Consider the following 20,635-nt stretch of genomic DNA (forward strand, 5'->3'; position numbering starts at 1 on the left):
TTTGCAATCTCCAGAGGAATTTGCAGCATATACCACATGCAGCAGCGTGCACTTGTGGGAATAAGTGCGGTGTGCAGACAGAATAGAGTGTTAAGGATGACAGGAGAAACTAGTTGCAGCCCCCTGATGTTGACTGGTTTGTAACTGGTTTGTACTGGATGAGTTCCCCCATGGAAACCATCTCTGGTGGTGGGGCCTCAGGTGAACAAAGTGAGTTGCACTAAGTTGGAGGGGAAGCAAAGCGGGGAACACAGCTCCTATTTCCACAGCTGTCCTGCTGTGATGCTTATTTTACAAGTTATCACAAAAGGCATTTCTAATCTACCTCTAATCTATTTCTAATCTCTGTCTAGGAGATGGACTATGATGTTGTTTAATCTCATGGTGGTCATCTTGTCTTTGGTGATAGTGCTGGAGAGCAAGTGGGTTTACTGTCAGATTTGCAGTCTATTTCCCCTGAGAACTTGGTCCTAAAATTTTGTCTTTAAAACAGCCTCTTTGCCAAACAGTGACAGGTTTTGTTTACTTTGGCAAGAGACAGAAGTTAGGGTGGACAGAGGGACCTGTCTAGAATGACTTTCTTCCCTCTGTGTATGTCCCCTGTCCCAGGCAGAGGTCAGAGGTGCACACAGTTCTTCCACCACAAAACCTAAAAAATAGAAGAAATTTGTCGTACAGTCTGGTATTTGACTTGTGCTGTGTTGAGCACATGCCCCACACCGCTCTCACACAGGTTTGCAATGCTCTTGCGTGCATCAGGGCCTGTGGCCATTGTCTGGCTCCACGACCCAAAGGCATCATCACAGCCTTCAAAACCAGCCTGCTTGACCTGGATGGGGTTTGTCATCTCCTTCCTCATGCCCAGTGCAGTTTCTCCCTTTGCAGAGCTGTCTGTTGTCACAATGGTAAAAATGCGTTTGGAAAAAAAAAAAAATAAAAAAGGTCAAAAAGATATATTTGCTATAAAAATCCCCAGGATGCCTTAGCCTTGAGGGGACCATAGTGATGCTGGTTGTTAACCCTCTCAAGAAAAGCATTTACTGAAATGTCAACATTTATTTTAATCTGAACAGGCCAGGACAAGTACTGAGGGTTTCCTGTGGTTCAGCTGGCTTACTGACAAGAGCTCAAACTGTAACAGCCAAGCCCACACAAGGGCTGTAAATAGGCAGGTAGTCTTCAAAAAAAAAAAAAATCTTACTCCATTGCAGTGGCAATATCTATATGTCTCAGCTTTCAGAGAATCCTCTGTCACCAAAAAAGCTGCTCCATGCTTCACAGTTTACACGAAGATGCACGGAAAAGGTGCCTTCATCTTGTGGGCTGTGCTCTGTGGTGCAGGAAAAGAATATCAGAGATGGTTTGTCTGCCCACCCAGAGCAAAGAAACCACCCTTACCCACACACTCCTATTAATAAACAGCTTGGATGTTATTACTGTGTGGTGACTCAAGCATTGTCACAGAAGTTTTTATTTTGCACATGAGGATCAAATTTTTCTCATGTAAGTATTTAGAAATGAATACATGTGTGCATTTTTGAAGGGCTCTCAACATGCCTGACAGAAGCGCCTTTTGTCTGAACAATTAATGATATTTTGGCATTTATTTAAGGCCCCTACAGATCCCTTGAGGCTTTAAAGCTTATCTGTAGAAATTTCAAGAGGCATTCCAAATACTTTAAAAAAAATAGACACGGGCATTAAATAGTTAATGAATGCACATCATTTACCTAAACAGTGTTTTTATAGATCTTTGCAAATATGACATTAATTAGGGAAAGTAACTAAAGCTGAAGTGCCACAGAATGTTAATCCTCAGCATCACTAATTAGCTGTGGAGGAGAATTTTTTAAAATGTTTCCAGTTTATATCATTTTGTTTTGGAAGAAACACAAATATGTGGGTTGAATTATTAAGAAAACAAATGAGCCTGAAAAAAAACAACAAAAAACCCAAACCTCTTAAGGAGCGGATGGGTGTATCTGTGCTGTTGCAATGAACCTTTGCAGGTCCCTGTCTTTACTGGCTCTGGGATGGAAAAAAAACTGAGATAAACCTGAGCTATCCCATTCCTGCTCCCTCTCCTCCCATGCCCATACAGGTGCACGTGTGTCCTGTGCACCAGGTATCCTTTTATTTCCAAATTGCCCTGAGACCAGACGGTGCAGACAACTATTTGGCAATTAATTTGATTGTGTTTTTAACCAGCCAGTAAAGGCAGCTCTTTGACTCTCTCCCTCCTGCATGCCCTGGTAATCATTTTGTTTATCTGCACAATTTGACTCGCCGCAGCGGGCAGTGGAAGGGCCGCCTGCTTTGTTTGTCTTCTTAAGTTGTTAAATGAAATGACTCAGACGATTCAGGAAATTAATTTTTGCAGTCTAGATATATGGTGAAAAAAGAAAGCTTTGAAGTGGAAATGTCAGTGTAGCCACTCTGAAATTCATGAATCAGATGTCACAAGATTTTCAGAGGCTTAAAAACTGAGAAATTTTTTAAATAGTTGCATCCTTTTTAGTTGCCTATTGATATCTGAACCTTAACAATTCATGTCACTCTGAGCTTTATTCAATGGCTGTTTTATATGAAAATGAAAGGCAAGATACCCATATAAATAAGACTCCAAGAATCAGGCCTTTTAAAATAAAGTGTAGCATTGTTATTAGACTCATATAAAAATTGTGATAATAGCCAGTGTTACCTATTATTTTCTTTCTCCTTTTAATTTTTTAGGATGATTAATTTAACAGCTACTACCAAAATAGCCATAAACAAATTAATAAACCTAGTAAAACTTCAGATGCTTCTTTATTATGCATTCAAATAGGATTCTCAGCCTCTTGAGTCCTACTCTATACCCTTGAATGCTGCTAAGTAGTGCCATTAAAACAGCAATACTAGGAGACCGTTCTCATTTATGGTGATTGTAAAATAGGGGCAAGACACTGATTTGGATTCAGTTTGAGAGGTATGTTTCCACAATAAATGCTAAAGAAAATGCAGAATTAAACTATACTCTGTGGATATCAAATGGTTCACTTTGACTTTTTGATGTGTGTTAATATGCTCTGTGACTTTCTTATGTTTAGCTTGAATGTGTGTTAGCAAATGGTAAAAATTGATCTTCTACCTAGAAAACAGTCTGACTGTGGCAGAATAGTTATGTCTTACTGAAATACCATTCATTTTCTGTAGGTTGATTTTTTTTAAGATTTAGTGTGTTTCAACAGTTAAGGATGTTCAAGAGGAAAAAGTTAATACAATATTTTTGTTGCAAGCTTATTAAGAAAGGCTTTGAAATTATTTGAAAACAGTTTTTTCAAGGTATTTGATTAAAAAAAATACTTTGTCTAGGTTTTAGAAATTCAGGCCTTAAGGCCATTCCATTAGTTGAAATATGGTATGCAGGTTCTTACTCATTTTGCCCTCATTTTTCTGGTGTATATTTGCAGGTAATAACTCAGGATGGGTGACAGCCTGGTGAAATGTGAACCTGTGGTTTTCTCCATAGGTGAAAAGAAAAAGTGAAGCTGTGAGCTTTGGTTTCTTGTCTGTTTGAGTATACAGATGCAGGTGTATTATTCAGAGCTACACCTCTGTGACTGTAGTGATATGTGAGATTAGCACAGTGTCTTCTAGGCTGAATTTGTAAGGAGTCTGTTTCGAGGGGACTGTAGGCAGAGATTACTGGTGGAGGGGCAGGTACACTGCTGCTGCCTCCAAGAAGTCAGCTGTGATTCCTTTCTGTCACCTGTAGTGTTGCCCTTGCATTTTTCAGGGGAGTTCTGCTTCGGGAATGCAGCTGGAAAGCAGAGTTGGTGATCACAGAGTACTGCAGAGCCATTGACTTTGTCTTTCTGGATAAAAAGTCAGGAGTTGCTGAGTTCTTTGTCCATTTGATTGAGAAAGCAGATTTTCAGAGATGGCTGCAGAAGAGCATTTGTGCCTCTGACAGACCCCTCCTTCTCATGTGAAATGTGCTGTTCTGCACAGTGACAAGCTGATTAAGAGCAATTTTTTAGAGAGAAAATAGACCTGCATTAGACGGAGAAGAGAAAAATATTAGGCTCTTGCATGAACGTCCTTCTACCAGTGGTTGTGCTCCAGTAATTAAATTCTGACAAACAGATGAACAAACAATCTCCAGGGGTAATGAGGCTCAGTCAATGAACCACAAGTGTTCACTAGTACTAACGATAAGAGAAAATACAATTGAAACCCCTGCATATGTGTTAGTCAAAAAGCAAGTTGAGAACTAATTAAAAGGATTTCTGTTTTCCTCTCCATGCTTTGCATTTAGAAATAGATTTATAGAGTATATTCTCCAGATTCCAGCATTCCAGTATTCTTATATATAAGCATGAGAGTAGGTTTTGAACTCATTTATTTTAAAAAAAGGAAATTTAATAAATTCAATGCCCCACTTGACCAAAAGTTATCACCAGCATTACGCGCTTCTTTAAAACAGATTTGAAAGCGCATAACCAGAGAAGTGAAATCCTTCAAATTCAGTGTGCTCACCCTTTGCTTAGGGTGCATGAAAAGCCAGCTCACGAAAATGTGGTTGTAGAAATTGAATACAGTTTCTTCCAACCTGCCTGGTGATAGCATATTTCACATGCTGAAATGGAAGTATCTCTTTCTGCTCTTGGGGAAAAATGATAACATATGCCATCACCTTAACTGTGCAATAAAGTAACTCAAATTGGACATGTCTGTAGAAAAGTGCTTTGTGTCATGTGATATAAATATCTACATTTTTTTAATGTCCTTTTTCTTATCACCCGTGACAGAGGCCTGTCTCACCACTGTCAGAATTGATTTTTTTCCCTTTTGAGGTATTGTTTCTTAGTTCTTCAAAATATTTTTTCCAGCAAAAAAAGATTGGCAAAACGACCATTTCATGTCACAAGTACAGATGGGGAATTGACAATGAATACAATATCAACTTCGCCTTTTGCTGCACCTTCTGGTCTGAGAGAGTTAATCCCATCAATGGCAGTCACGTTAGTTCTATTGATGTTTTGTAATCTGTCTTTCCTTTCCCCCCCTGCTTCACTGCAATCTGCTCTTGGTTAGTGACCTGTCACACCTTACTGGTATCTAATTGCTGCATGTATTACTTTTTTTGTTTAAAGTTGTGCTGTTAAAGATCACATGAAGCATCTTGATGAACAGTGCTAATTGGTTTGATATAAATATTTTCTTCCCTCTCTCCCTTGGTAGATCCCATATTTAAACTGTACTCATCAGCGTGCTCTTTGGCTACTGTGAATGGTGAAAAATCACATATAGGTTGATGCTTTCAGCTTCTCCAGAGCAGTGGACATTTTGGAGAGACTTGGAATTGCATCCATAGACTTGTAGAAGTCATGGTGGTTTGGAGTGGCCCAAATGAGAGTGTGGTACCAGGTCCATGATGAATCCTTATCACCAGCAAGGAATCTGGTCCCTGATTATGGACCCATAGCCATAATCTGTGTATGTTTTGTTTTGTTTTTTTTTTTTTTTTTACATGTTTTTCCTTATGGCAGTCAATGATAACAGGCTCCAAAGTCTTGAGCACGGTAAGAGAAAACCCTAATGATTGAAGAAAACAAGAGCTGACCTGAAGCTGGTTTGCAAGATGTTGAGTGTGGTTTTAACATCCTACTCTGGGGTTTGGTTTCATACTTATTCTCTCTCTGTAAACAGGAAGAGTAACTTGAAAGCAATGGGAGGTTGTTCTGTGTGCACAGTGGCACGTAGGACTTGTACTTAACTGGGGCAAAGAAAGGGTTTAGTCTTTGGGGGTTTGGGGGGGTTTGTTTGTTTGTTTGTTGGTTTTGTTTTTGTTTTAATCTGTATCTCTGTGCCAAAATTAAGTGTCTGTATTGTAAGGTGGAAGGTAGAAAAGTTTCTGTCAGTCCTCTTGAAGGTCCAGCCACACTGTACTTAACAGCACCAGGAGCTTTGATTGGGGTGGCTCTGACTTTGGCATAGACAACAGGCTCAGGGACGCTATGACCAAGACGCTGTTTCCTCTGCTGGCATCCAAAGATGGATAACAGGATAGAAAAGCAAATGTAAGCATTTTCTTCTCAGATACAGGTTTTTTTTTTTTTTCTTTTCTCCATATTAGGTATTTTTTTTATCTAGAAAGATAAGAAAGACAAGCAGAACAATTTTTGTCACTACACCATTTACATATTTAATTTTTACTATTTCTTTTAGTATTTGCTAATGAGATGGCCTGATACAGTGATGTGGCCACTGATGATGTATTTTATATCCAGAATACAGTGATATCTGTCCCTAATTTGAGGTTTAAATCCTGTGTCTCTGGTCATGGGTTATGAGTACAGCAAAAGGACAGAGAGACTGAATCAGTAAGGCACAGAAATTTCAGAATTGCAGAAAGCATTTAAGAATTTGGTGTTCAACGATTCAGTCACTTAAAATTTCATTTTACCCTGAGGCTTTCTGCAGCATGGAGCCTTGAAATAAAAGGATTTTTTTTAGTATTTATTTTTTTATTTATAACTAGTAATAAAGGCATAAAAATCTGGCAAGTTTAATTAGTGCATTTTAGTAAAAGTATATTTGAAAGGAGTGAACTTGAGTGACTTGTAAACTTGGCAGTAGATAAATTTGGAATAAACTATAGTAAATATAGCTGGATGAAGGTCATATTTCAGCCATATAAAAATTGGTCTTTAATTAATATTAGTTGCTGTTGTGGTGGTGTTCGCATAAGAACCTCAAACCTTTCATTAAATGTTAAGTAAGCCTCAAAAATTCCCTTGTGCAGTTCTGTAGTAATTTTTCATGTTCTTCTGTTGTGGCACAGAGAAGTGAAGTAATTTTCCTTCTATAAGAGCCAGAAATAGAATGAAAATTCCCGCAACCAGCAACCACTTTATTGCCTCTCTTTGTGTTCATCAGTTAAAACAGGATTTCTTTCTTTGTATATTTACGTTTTAAGTTTCTTCTGAACTGTTTGCAATCTAGGGAGGGGTTATTTTATCTGGTGCATGAGTGGGTATTTCATGGTCTGTAGAGTTCTTCTTATTCTTTTATTTATTTATATTTCCTTTGACTTTGCACCTTTTCTGCCTTCACCCAAAAGATGTTTCTAACCATAAAAAGGGTCAATGTGTTTTGTCCTCATGACCTATATGCAAGAATGCTGTGCAATTAATATTTTAACTTTGCAGAATTAATTCTAAAATATAAGTCTTTTCATGACTTCTCCCTGCCCTGAAGGAAATCCTCACCTTATACCTTTTTATCTTCCATTAGAGAAAGCAGCCCAGACATCTTACTTTCTGAAGTCTGTGTGCTAATGCTGCATACACAGCTTTGTACAGATAAAGGAAAATTTTGACTGTAGCTGAGAGGTTATTTATGTACAAACAGACGTCTCCATCCTACCCGTCTGTGCACGCCGGCCTGTGGGCACACAATCTTTTCCCCTCCCATCCTCCCACTGCATTCTTCCCCTGAAGAGCTCTCTGCAGCTGAGAAATTAAACCTCTTTACATATCCAGCTCCAATCAGTCCCGTTATCATTAAACCTTTGCTGTGGGATCCCTAAATGAACCAACTTGTGTATAGTGTGCAGTTTTCCCTGCTTCTTGCTTGAGCAGTCCCCATTTGTGGGGATTTTTGTGTCGTGGAGGCGTAGCCAAGAAAGAAAAACTTCCCTCCCGCAGCACAAGAACAAAGCGCTGTTTCCTCTCTGCCTGAAATTATTTTTCTTGAGATGGTCCTACAGGGACCAAAGCCATTTTGCCATTACCCCTTAGTGCTACTTTATGTGGGATTTATAATGAAATTGCTTTGACAATTTGGATAATGATGGAACAACGCAATAATTGATGAAACATTTTGGGGTAGAATGATTTCCTTTGGGAGACATCAACTTCTGCATTAAAAGTATAGTCCTAACATAATACACTGAAACTTTAAATAATAATAATTTTTAAAAAAATAAAGTAGTGTTTGCATTGCTTAGTGTGTCTCACTAATTTTACTTTCTGGTAGTTCTTAAAGTAAGACTGGAAGGGTCTCTGGAGCAGTAAAACCCACATAGCTCAAGGATTCTATCTCTGATAATCAAATAATAAAGGAATTACCCGGTTTGTATTACTTCCAAGATAGACAGGAGTAACAGTTTTGCTGTAATTTTCACTAAGTTAAGTGAATGAGCTAGTGAGAAGTGTTATGTTACAGTAACAGAGGAGAGAGTTTTATTGTGGTTTTTAATAATCTCCCTCAAATTTTTAGTTTAAAACTTATTCCTTAAGACAGTAATATATTTTACAATGTCTGTATATTTTTTATCATCCATCTAATGCTTTTTTATTTAAAGATTTCAGAGCATTTAACTTCAATTACTTTATTAATGAGTAGTCTCACAGAGCATTTAATGTAGATCAGACAATTACATTTACTACTTCTGGAATATGGTTTCATTGATTTTTAAATCCAAAGTAATTAACCAAAGTAGGCTGTACTTCATATTTGCAAACAGGAAAAGTGAAATTCAGAGACCATGAAGCAAGCCAGAGACCTGATCCATATACACGACATACATTAAACCCTGCCCTAGGACTGTTCAGCAGAACAATCTCCTTCAGACATGGGACTGTTTGCATGGCTGGATTTTTGTCCTGCTAATTTCCAGCACTTAAGTGCTTTAAGGTAAAGCAGTCATCAATTGCTAAGAAAAACTCTTCAGAGAAAAAATCTTCCAGCTGAGCTGTGAATTCCTGGAAAGGGAAGCTGAATCCTTGAAAGCACACCTGCACAGCCACAGAGAGCTGCATAGGGTGGATTTAGCTACTAATCAGAGTAGTTTTTGTCACAAACACTTAAAGAAACCTGAACTTCATCTCTGGCAGTTGTAAAAGAGATGTTGAATTAAAACATGTGACATTACACCAAACAGATATGTTAAAAATTGTACTTAAAGGTTAATATAATAAAAGTGTAGTTCATGTGAGAGTAATAGAAATATTGATCATAAAAATAAATAATGGCCCAGAAATTCAGCTGAGAAGGGGGGTTGGGGGGAAACTAGTTGATATATGAAGAATTTGAGTTGTGACACTAAGATCAATGGCTGTATTTTCACCCAGTGAAGCATGAGAGCTTCAGATAAGGGCAGTTAGTCAGTGAAATACTGACTGACATACCCTTTTACTGCTGGCATTTGGTCTCCAATATTGATCTTGGCTGTCACTGCCAACAAAGTATACTGAGGCTGTATTTATGTTCAGATAATGTTGTGTTCAGTGTTTTATGAATGATTTCTAAAATCAAGGAGTATAAGGAGTTAATTCAAGCACCCGCCCTCTTTTATTTGATTTGGTTTTTCAAAATGCTGCAAGCCATTGTAAACTTTTGCCTATCAGTCAGAAGACAAATAAAATGCTGTAATCCACACAGATTCTATAAATCCAGAGATTTCCTATTTCTCTGCTGAGAAACAGTATTCTGTATACAACAATTACCTTGTTCTTTGACTGTCAATTCTGGGAACACCATTCCTGAGTGTACAGAGGACAGCATCTAAAGTGATTAAAGAACAAATCTTTAGGAGGAAAACTATTATTTCTTGTGTCAGTTTAGGGGAGCTAAATTAGGAAGAGTTAAATGCAGGGCTTTTTTGAAAATAACAGTGATATTATATCAAAACATGATTACTTAGAGGCATGAATCAAAAGTTCCGACATTTTATTTTCCTTTACCTCTTTCTGCTGGCTCCAGCTGAAAATCATCTGTGAACGAGTTCTTTGCTTCTGCTCCTTTAAAATTAACACTTTCAGCTTGAGTCAGAAAGGCTGAGAGAATTCTGTGCTTGCTTCCAAGATGGCTCAAGCGAAGCTGAACCACCTTGGTTGGACCAAGGGTCCAGCTCTTCCTCCACTGCAGTCGGAAGCTTTTGCATGTCATGAGTTATTTGCTGGCTGCTTCAAAGAGAGAGAAGGGTTCATCTAGCAAAGAGAAGCACAACCCGAACCAAACCATTTTTCTGCCTTTCTCAGAGCATCATCCACAGATTTGTAGCTTATGGTTCGTTTTCGTTATGTTTGGTCCTACCTGCTGGATTCCCTATGGTTATCATTGGGAGCAGACCCAGGAAGGTTTTGATTGTAGCCTGGCAAACATCAAACTTCAAAAGAAGGAAAGTTAAGGAAAGGAAGCAGAGCCCAAGCAATGGATTCCCTGACTGCTCAGAGAGTCTGGTATGCCAGTTCTAAGCTAGACTTGACAGCAAGAGGTGGCTCTGTCTATGCTGTGACTACATTTTTGTGGATAAACAGTTGGTTAGGTGAAGTTACGTCATTTACCTAAAACAGCTTATGCCAGTCTTAGCCTTTGACCTCTTACTCAAGTTCATTTGCTTTCTTATACCCAAATAACTCTCCGGGATAATCCTAGCCAGGAGAAGAAACATCACAAGAATGAGTAATGAACTTAGAGGCTGGAGACATGGGAGCAGTGTCAGGAGCAAACTGGGAAATTGCATCAAGTTTTAAGAAAGAGAGTTTATCACAAAAGTAGTTCAAGATCATAACAGTTAAGACACTGTATTTGCCTGCAAAATTCTGTAGCAGAACTAAATAACACTGGAAATAGCTTAATCCAACAATGCTTCATTCCAATTCTAGTAATGAAGCTGTGGTTAAACCATAAGCCAGACAGCCAATGTCACTTGTTTCTATGTATCAAATTAGAAAAAGCATGTAATTTGAAAATACAAATTCAATATTGTTTTTACCTGTCTTCGCTTCAGACTTTGTTTTATACCCCCTGTGGAATTGTGTGCTGAATACAGATAGTGCCATCACTGGTGGAGCATTTTATGCTGAAGTCGTCTCTCCACTGCACTGGACGCAAAGACTACTCGTGGCTTGGGTTAGGACTGGAGGTTTCTCTGATGGGGTATTTGAAATTATGACAGTCCTTCATCTTCTTTAAAACCCAAGGTTATACTGTATAGAGCAATTCTGGAGGTGCTGAAAGTTCTAAAAGCATAGGTAATGAACATTTTAATTAAGCAGAGTAAAGAATCATAGATACAGATGTACGATTATCACTGGACAGATCCTTCTCAGATTGGATTGTAGTGGTGCTTTATCTTACTGTGCATTTTCCTAGGGTTCCTGAGGGTGCTGTGACCACCTTTTAGCTCAAATATGGTGAATTATTATTGTCATGAATGTAATACAGCATTATGTAGAGAAGCAGCAATTCTAGACATTGGGTGAAGCCAACTGATGTTATATTTGGGTTCTTACCTCAGGGAAGAGAGTAAGGTTAAAATTGGAAATTACGATGCTTTACTTATTAAGGCTTTTACAGTTACAAATGAATATGGGGTGAGAAGGGATGCCTTCTGGACCATCAGAAGCAGTTCTTAGCACTTTGAGATCTCATGTTTTTCCTGAAATGGGAAAATCATTTATGCATACCATTAGTCGCTTCCTAGAAGACAAGGTATTTTTCTGCAATAAGCTTGGAAAAATGGGACTTTTTGAAACTTTTTGTTTCAGTCAATCAGCTTTGATTTTTAAATCATGAAATTGCTTAGATGTGAGTGAGCAAAACTAAACACCTGTAAAATACATCTGCTGATGGCAGCCAGCGACACATAGTGAGTTCAGTACTGAGCTAATGCTGCTCTGTTGTGAGCCCAAGTCAATCAGGATCTGATGGTTGTCTGTTTAAAGCAAGCTTTCCCAAAAATTTGAACTTTATATTCAAAAAACCTGCTTTCCATTTCTTACAATGATTTTTAAGGGCTGAGTTCTTTCAGGCACCACCTTTCTGGGTTCCTGGGAAATTGACAGGAAACGCTTTGGGTTCTCAGTGTCCTTCCATCATGCCTCAGCCTGCTCTTACCAGTGGTCCCCTGCTGTCCCTCTGCTCCCTTGCTGTGACTGTCATGCTCTTGCCACCATGGCTAGAAGCATCCCTCCTGAGCATGCCCTTCCACCCAGGGCATGTCTCCCTGTTTGCAGGAACACAGGTGCCTCCTCAAAGCACACACATGGCCTGTTTTAGACATTGCCCCTCTCATGTGCTGGGAATTGGCCTCCTTGGCTCCCTGAATGTGTCAGGGGCTTCTGTTCCAGCCCCAGTACAGCCCCCAGGTTCTCAGTAGCCAGTGATCACCCTTGGACTTCACTGCTTTTTCTTTGTGGGTGAGATTTGAGGGGTTCAAAATCTGCAAAGCCCATGAATTTTTGGAGCCCCATTACCACAGATTAAAATGTTTTTTTCAGGAAGCAATTTCTGTTTTCAGAGACAGAAAAGGGGAGCAAGAGGGAATATATTGGGCTTTGGTGTATTTGTTGGCTTTTGCAGTTAGGGGCCCGCTGCAAACATTTTATTCAATATTTTTCAAGGATCTGATGCAGCAGGTGTGTCTTGGACTTTGTTTCATTTTCCCTCAGTCCATCTATGTCATGATTTAGAATAGAACAAAGGTGGTCAAGGGTGAATGAAACCAGACATTAAAAAAGAAAAAAGCTACAGCACACTTCAGGAGCATTTTACGATATGATCAAACAACCTCATGCACTACTACTGACCTTAGCATGATGACAATTTAAGAGCATTAATGATCTGTATCAACATCTTCATCTGCCTACAGAAAAAAAGGCATAGGCAAATATTAACATAGCTTGTTCCAGGCTGACTTCTTTTCTGATTTCACTTTATTTTGATAGTCTGTGTACCCTGTCCACTATTACTGTTCACTGTAGCACCATTATCTTACTAGCTCCACTTAAACTGCATAAATATTGCACTAAAAAGAGCAATACTATTCAGGGTTGGGAGTGATTTGAGGGCTGTTTGCGGTATCTTAGATCAAGCTTGTATTGTAAACATGTCTAATGACCTTTTATTTAGTAATTTAGAACCTGGCTTCTTATGTAAATATATATGGACATACATACATATGCAACATATATGTGTTTGTGTGTGTGTGTGTATATATATATACACACATACACACATATTTATGCACATCCATAAACATAAAAAAGCACAGAGTGCTCCATGTCTGCCTTTCTAAGTGGCATCTGAGGATATATTGTTGAATTCATAACCCATCATTTCTATTCTCCTAGGCACTGTAAAATTCATTAAGCTAAGTAAAATGGCAAATTACTGGAGTATATAGAAGCGTGCTTGTTTGATTTTTGGGCTTTTGTCCATGTTGCTTACCGAGCAACACTTCCTCATATTAGAAGGGTCGTGATTTCTAAAGACTCTAATAAAGCGAGTCATATTATGTGTGTGTATTAGAGTGTAGCAAAAAGCCTTTGTTCATTTTGACTGCAGTGGAGCTGACTTAATGCCCTGTTCTGCAGCTGTTCTCTTAACTACTTCTCACTCCAATATTTCTTCTGCAAGCACGAGTTTAGTCCATCCTATGGGTTTGCTCAGGATTGTTTACAGAGATGTCCTTTGAGGTTTTTCTAGCCTGTGACCAAGTCTAATGAAACAACTGGATAGTTGTTAGTGTAGAAAGCTGAGGAATATTATCTGGCAGCAGTTTTACATTGGGGTTTGATAGGCTGGAATATCTCTACAAATCAGCCCTCAAGGTGTTCAGAGCACAGAAGCGTTCATGAGTTTACTCCTTGCATCTCGAGCTCCCTTGTTGCAACTAAAGAGATGTCGAAGCATTTCTTTAAGGGTTTGGGGAATGAGACTCAAAGGACTTGACTTCAAAAGAGCCTGTCATTTGTTGGTTTGCATTTAGACACCTAAAAGAGCAGCCCAGTGTTGCAGGTCTTTCGACATGCAGCAGACTCAAATTTGTCGGGATCATTTATGTTGAACACTTCTGATAGTTGACTTCATCTTCTAGATGGCTGACTGGGAGCCGAGCACATTGGCTCTAGCTTGGGCTGGGCGTGCTTAATACCACTGAAAGCCCATTCCAGGGTCTCTCGTTTTCCAAATGCGGCTTTTTGGTATGCATGTCAGTGCTCCTGGCAGGCTCCTAGGCTTTGCATGTCATCCTGCTCACCATCAGTCCGCTCAGCAGGTAGTCCTTGCTCAGTGGCTGATAGCAGAGGCTAAAGGTGAAAAAATATGCTTAGACTTTCTCCTCCTCCCTCCTCATACACTTAGCAAGGGTAAGGATAAGCAGCTGGCAAGGAATCCATCATTTGTCCTGGTTTGAAACCTATAAATAGCCAGATCATTAAAGGTGTCACTTACAAAACGCCTTTGTCACAGAAGCTATTTATGGTGTGGGCTTTGGCTCTGCACAGTTTTCTTGGACTGCCAGAAGCAATGTTAACCTACCTGGGCAGTGAGGCTAGCAGAGCTGGTAGGATAGTGATTTCCTCTTCTCCTTTTCATTATTATAAGTTCACTTTGGCGAAAAGGAGAACAAAATCTGGCCTCATATTTTATAACCAAATCAGAAACAAAACTATCTAATGACTAGCAAAATTTTCATTAAAGTGTTTTAGATAGGGAAGCAAAAATACTCCCATAATCTTTAGTGCTCTTCAAGGAAAAGGAAGGTAGTACACTTTTTATTTTGAAGATTTCACTGGCTTACTGCTTACTATCTGGGGAATCAAGAATGCCACAGCCCAATATCAAAATCTTGCACTTTAAATCAGTTGTAATGAGAAGATACAGGGACAGAGTGTTTGGTGGTTACAGGGCTATTAAGAGACTCAGCAGACACAGATTAATTTCAGTCCTTTGCCTCAGACCTAGGTTATTACCTTGGTCAGGTTACTCAGTCTATAAAAGGAAAATTACGTATGGCTATCTGTAAGAATGTCATAGAATGGTTTTGGTTAAAAGAGACCTTAAATATGCTCTAGTTTCAACCCTAAAGGGATGCCTTCCACTAGACCAGACTGATCCAAGCCCCATCCAACCTGGCCTTGAACACCCCCAGGGATAGGGCACCTAAAGGTTGTCTGGGCAATAGATACCAGTGCCTCACCACCCTCACCATAAAGAATTTCTTCCTGATATCCAATCCAAGCCTACTTCATTCAGTTTAAAGCCATTACCCCTTGTTCTATCACTAGAAGCCTTTGTCAGAAGTCCCTCTCTAGCTTTACTGTGGGCTCCCTTTGAGTACTAGAAGGTGCCTTAAGGTCCCCCCAGAGCCTTCTCTTTTCCAGTCTGAAGAGCCCAAACTCTCTCAGTCTTTCTCCACAGCAGAGGTGCTCCATCCCTCTGAGCATCTTCGTGGCCTCCCCTTGACTTGCTCCAGCAGTCAAGTCCTTGTCCTTACAGTGCAGCCCAGGACACATTTGACTTTCAGGGCTGTGAGTGCACATTGACAGGTCACAGAGATTTTTGTCCACCACCACCACGACATCTTCTCCCCAGAGCATTCTCTGCCCACCCTATGTTTGGGATTGGGATTGCCCAGACTCATGAGCAGGACCTTGCACTTATCCTTGTTGAACTTCAAGAGGTTTGCATGGGCCAACATGTCCAGGTCCCTCTGGATGTTCTGCCTTCCCTCCAGCTTGTCAACCACACCACACAGCTCTGTGTCCTCAGCAGACTTGCTGAAGCTGCTCTTAATCCACTGTCCATGTCACCAAACAAGATGGTTGTCACAATTGTGACACCTGTGACACTCATTTCCCCATTCAGATGTCGAGGTATTGACTGCAACCCTGAGTGCAACCATCCAGCCTATTCCTTATCCAGTGAGTGGCCCATCCATCTAATCCAGTTTAGAGACAAGGATGTTGTGTGGGACAGAGTCAAATGCTTTGCACAGCCCCAGGTAGATTACATCAGTTGCTCCGCCCTTACTCAGCAATGCAGTTTTTTAAGGATGGTGTTTCAGTTCATGAAGCCCCTGAATATGTCAGAATCCTAGAAAGATTATAGGTTAGGTGTCATTATTACTTCCTTAGCTTTTTCTGTAATTCTAGTTTAAACTGCAAGCAACATGATTTGATTTCAGATCAGTGAGGGTCTCTTCCATTAACAAAAGCCATTTAAATCATGAAGATTTTCTCTTTATTAAAAACACAGAAACTAGTGTTAGTCAAATCAATTATTACTGAAAAATGCTTTGCTAATCAAGTTAGGAGAGACTCTGCCAATTCCATTGTTTCAGTGATGCACTGAATATGACAGGCCAGCTTGACTGAAGGCAGCCAGTGTGTGTGTGTGTGTGTGTATATATATATATATATGAGTGATTCTGTGTGTGTGTGTGTGTGTGTAGCATAGTTGATGCTCGCTGAAAGCTTCTGTGTGGTGAACCATGACATTAATAGTGAAATCAAGGTTCGCCAGCTGACAGACACGAATTGGCTAGAGGCCATCCCTCCTCTCCACCCTCCATGGCGTGTTTGTGCACACACACACACACACACACATACACACACACATCTTGTCTGCTGATTTCTGGAAAATCCTATGGACACTTGCAATCTCTGCTCTCAAGACATTTGCCAGGCAGCCTCTCATAATGTCTCGTGTGCATTCCTGCAGGCAGAAAAAAAATAAGTAAGAAGAATTACAGATGATTCAATTAAACTGATATTGTTCACAACAAAAATGAGAGCAAATGCAATTTGGGCCCTGTTCATGTGACTTAATTATCTCTTACCTCCCCACTCCACCCCCATTTTTAGAATTTAAAAACAATTATGATATAATTGCCAATCTGGAGATCCCTAGATATGCAGTAAATATGCTTTGTCTCACTGAATGCTCTTTTTCCTGATTCAGAAATGGGACCTTATTAAAAATGCACACACACAAACACACACAAAAAATCATCACATAAAGTCATCAAATGACCTTCAGGAAATAAAATTCTGTAATGCTGTATACCCAGGAAAGACATACCCGTGTATTAAGTGAGTGAATCTGCTAAAGTCATTGAAGATAATTAGCTGTGTGCATTTATAAGATGTGCACACTTTCAACACTCGAGGCAAATCCCTAGAAGTCAATTGAGACCTTTTCTGATAGAGGCGTGGAGGTGCATTTGAAGACCAAACATGCCTTTTTTTTGCCTGAATTAGTAACGTTTCAAAATTTACTAACAGCTTTTTAATGTGTAATCAGCTTGACTTAATGGGGAAGAAAAAAATCGCGATCATTAGGAAGCCCATACCGAGCGCATATATTCTCGCGGTGGGAAAGTGCCTTGCAGTATACAGTAGTCTGGAGTAAGTAGGATCCATTACCCATATCTGATGAAGGGCTGTCAGATATGAAGCAAATTTAGAGACCTGCTTGTCCCTTCAGCTATTCATCACTGCTGAGTAGCTCTAGCGGCAGCCGGCGGTATTTTTAGAGAGGAGAATGATACGGAATTTCTCCGTGTGCCGTACATTAGCTGATCCCATTACTCAGAGCTACTCGGAAAGTCACAGCCGACACATCAGCTCGGTGGCAAAGAAGAGCGATTGGCTCACAAGGGAAAACACAGAGGAGGCGTCTGAGGAGGGTACATTTGTGGGGACATTGCCACGTTGAGGTTTTTGTCAGCTGTGGTCCTGAGTTACTTGGAGTCAGCAGCAAAATGCAGAGATAATTTTTGAAGTGCACATTTTCTCAGGATTCTGTGCAATTTGATCCAGGTATGTTGTCACATAATACGTGTAATAGTTTGAATAGTAAGAATAATACTCATTCTTAGCTCCTTAAAGCATCCAGCAGCTGAAAAAAAAAGGTTTGTCCTGAGCTTTGGGATATTTTCAAAATAATGTGGGCAGCTGACTATGAACAAACTATTTTGCAAACAACCAAAGTCATCTGTATTATTATTTATCATTATTTCATCAGAGAAAATCCATTTAGTTTAATGCTCATTTGAATTGCTTCTCTTTAAGACCTCCAAATCCTAATAATGTGTCGAACACACTCCAGAATGTCAAAATAGTAAATTGTATGTAATTTTCTTTGACAGTAAGTGGATGAGTCCTTGCCAGAATTGTTCCTCTTTACACCCGGTGTGAAGTCATTGCTTTTCTTCTGTCAAGTGATATTTGACTTTCTAAAACCTACTAACAAGAACACTGCTGACCTTCTCGTATCAAATTCAGTTCAGTGGGGCTGTGGGGAGCAGGGAGAAGTGGTCAGCAGGCAGTGGCCTTCTGCCTGTTCTGCTGCAGCCCCAGCTCCATGCTATCAAGAATCGAGGGTGGACACATCTGCCAAACATTTAAAAGCTGGACGATTCTTTAAAGAATGTCCCTTTTTTTTTGAATAGCTCTAGTACTCACCCCCAAGCGCTGTGATACTGAACTTCCAAAGCTTTGGGCTTACAATGAATAGCATTCATCTTCGCTTCTGGTTCTGATCTTGTAAAAGCTAACTCATGCATGCACAACATGATAGACCATGTTACGCCTCAGAGCCTTTTTCAGAGCTATCATCTAATACATTTTTTATAAGCCAGAGTGCATTCATAGAATTCTGCCTCAAAAGGCATTCGGATTTAATGGCTGCACTGAAATGTCTGGGCTGGCTACTTGTGCTGCTTGAAACAAAAGGGTAGTGAAAATACTGGCATTTTTTATGGTAGCCTTTAAATTTCAGGGCTTTTTTTATTAAAGGTATGTTGTTTACAAGTAGAAGAATGTCTAGAGAAAAGCTTCTTTCTCCTAGTCCTAAATTAAAAGAGTCAGAATTTTGTCAGCCAAGAAGGTGTATGCTCTTTGTGGAAGTAGTTGTTTGAGTGTATTTTATACCACATATACATGCATGTGTACGTGCATCTGAAAGAGAGGCTGATCTTGGAACAAGTTAGATGAGGAAAATATGAGGAGGCAGATTTCGATGTCAATCCTGCAATTTAGGTCAGGTTAGCTGCTAACAGAAGGGAAGAACAAAAATGGTTCATGGGTATAATTTTGTAATATTCATCAAAGGAAAAAAAAAAAAACTTCAGTTGATTAAGGGATGCTTGAAAATATATGTTTACCCTTATTGAATCTACCTCAGTAGATGGACAAGTTTGTACTCTCACTGAGAAATTGGTTTTCTGAAAAAAATTGATAATCTGAGGTAAACAACACTGCTTTTGAATTTTCCTAGTCCTCTGCAGGCAGGACTGCAGTCATTTGGCTTGCTCTGATACATTTTGTAGATTATTTTCTTATATATCAGAAATTTGATTTAGCAGCTAGAGTTATTCTTGGGTTTGTATGTAACTGGAAAGCTTGTTTGTCTTTAAAATGGGGAGGACATTTGTAGTGGTAGCAAAATTGAGATTTTACCTCCTAATGCTTTCTTGGAGTCCCAAGATAAAAATTCTGTTGAAGTATTTTAGAAAATGCTTTTTCTTTTTTTAAAGATGGTTCTGAACAGCTTCAGGGTGCTGTGAACTGCTGGTTATGAGTGACTCATTTTAAAATCCAAGTTTGGCTTTCTGCTTGTACTTTGAAAGTGTGCAGAGATGGGGAGTGTGTCACAATATGGACCTTTGATTCACTTCTGTGTGAGGGATAGAGAGTGTCTTCTGCTTTATCTTAAGAAAAATAATTTGTCTTGATGTCATTGTCTGAAAGTGACTTTGAAACAGAGTCTGTATTTCTGAGTCAAATTAGAAGCTGAGACAAGATAATTGAATTGTGTCTTTTGTGCGTGAGGAATTTGGTGGAAATATTTGTGCAGATTTTATAATATTTATTTTATAATATTTAGTTATCTAGAGCTGTTGCCACACTTTGCTTTGGCTTGCAAACTTGTTGCCCAAACAAGCTGTTGGCACCCCATTCTCTGGAGGAGGTCAAGGCCAGGTTGGATGGGGTTCTGGGGAACCTGGTCTAGTGCAAGGTGTCCCTGTCCAAGGCAGGAGTGTTGGAACAAAGTGATCTTTAAGGGTCCTTTCCAACCTAAATGTTTCTATGATCTTCTGCCCTTGATCTCATCATACATTAGGTATTATGCTTGTGGGTTTATTTTGATTCTAACAATGTTTGCAATCTGTCTAACCTTTTGTGCATGTATGTCTTTCCATGGGACTTAAATCCAATTTTCCTTGCAGGAAAAGCCCTGGGGGAGGGTCTGATCAGACAGAAAGTGGCCCAGGAGTCAGCTTTGCACCCTTGCAGCACAGAAGGGCAATATTAGGGTGTCCTAAAAGGGTAGGCAACAGGCCAGGAAAAGGGATTGTTTCTCCATCTGGTACCTGTGAGTCCACATCTATACCCTATGTCCAGATTTGAGCTCCCCAGGACAAGACACTGTACAAGGCCTGGTGGGGGAGTTTAATGGAGGAACACCAAGATAATTAGGGATCTGGAATAGAAGGAGTGGCTCGAAGAGCTGCCTTATCCTGGCAGAGAAGGGGAAAGGGAAATCCTGAAGGTGTAGTACTGAACTACTTACTGCCGGGTTACAAATACAACAGAGCAAGACAATTTCTTTCACAGAGATGCATGGAGTAAATAGGTCAGGAGGCAGCAAGCACAAGGTGTTAGCATGGAAAGGCAAATGTTGATAAAAGAAAAAAATTTCACCACAGTGTGGTCAAACACTGTAACAGGAACCCAGAAGGACTGTCCTTGGAGATACTGAAATATCTGCACAGCCCTGAGCAACCTGATCTCGTTGGCCCTGCTCTGAGGGTGGCTTGACCAGGCGACCTCAAGATGTCCCTTCCAACGAA

General features: G+C 39.8%; 1 protein-coding gene across 14 annotated transcripts in view; it reads left to right on the forward strand.

Moving 5' to 3' along the window:
• Nucleotides 1-20,635, forward strand: part of CELF2 (CUGBP Elav-like family member 2) — a 451,396-nt gene that overhangs the window by 270,545 nt on the left and 160,216 nt on the right. The window contains exon 1 of one of the 14 annotated variants that reach the window (XM_058420363.1): nucleotides 17,578-17,600. The exons of the other annotated variants lie outside the window; for them this stretch is intronic. The gene's annotated coding sequence lies outside the window, so the exon portion shown is untranslated. Of the gene's footprint in view, nucleotides 1-17,577; nucleotides 17,601-20,635 lie in introns of those variants that run through there. 14 annotated transcript variants of the gene reach the window in all.

Source organism: Hirundo rustica, chromosome 4 (assembly GCF_015227805.2).
Source record: "Hirundo rustica isolate bHirRus1 chromosome 4, bHirRus1.pri.v3, whole genome shotgun sequence".
NCBI classification, from domain to species: domain Eukaryota; kingdom Metazoa; phylum Chordata; class Aves; order Passeriformes; family Hirundinidae; genus Hirundo; species Hirundo rustica.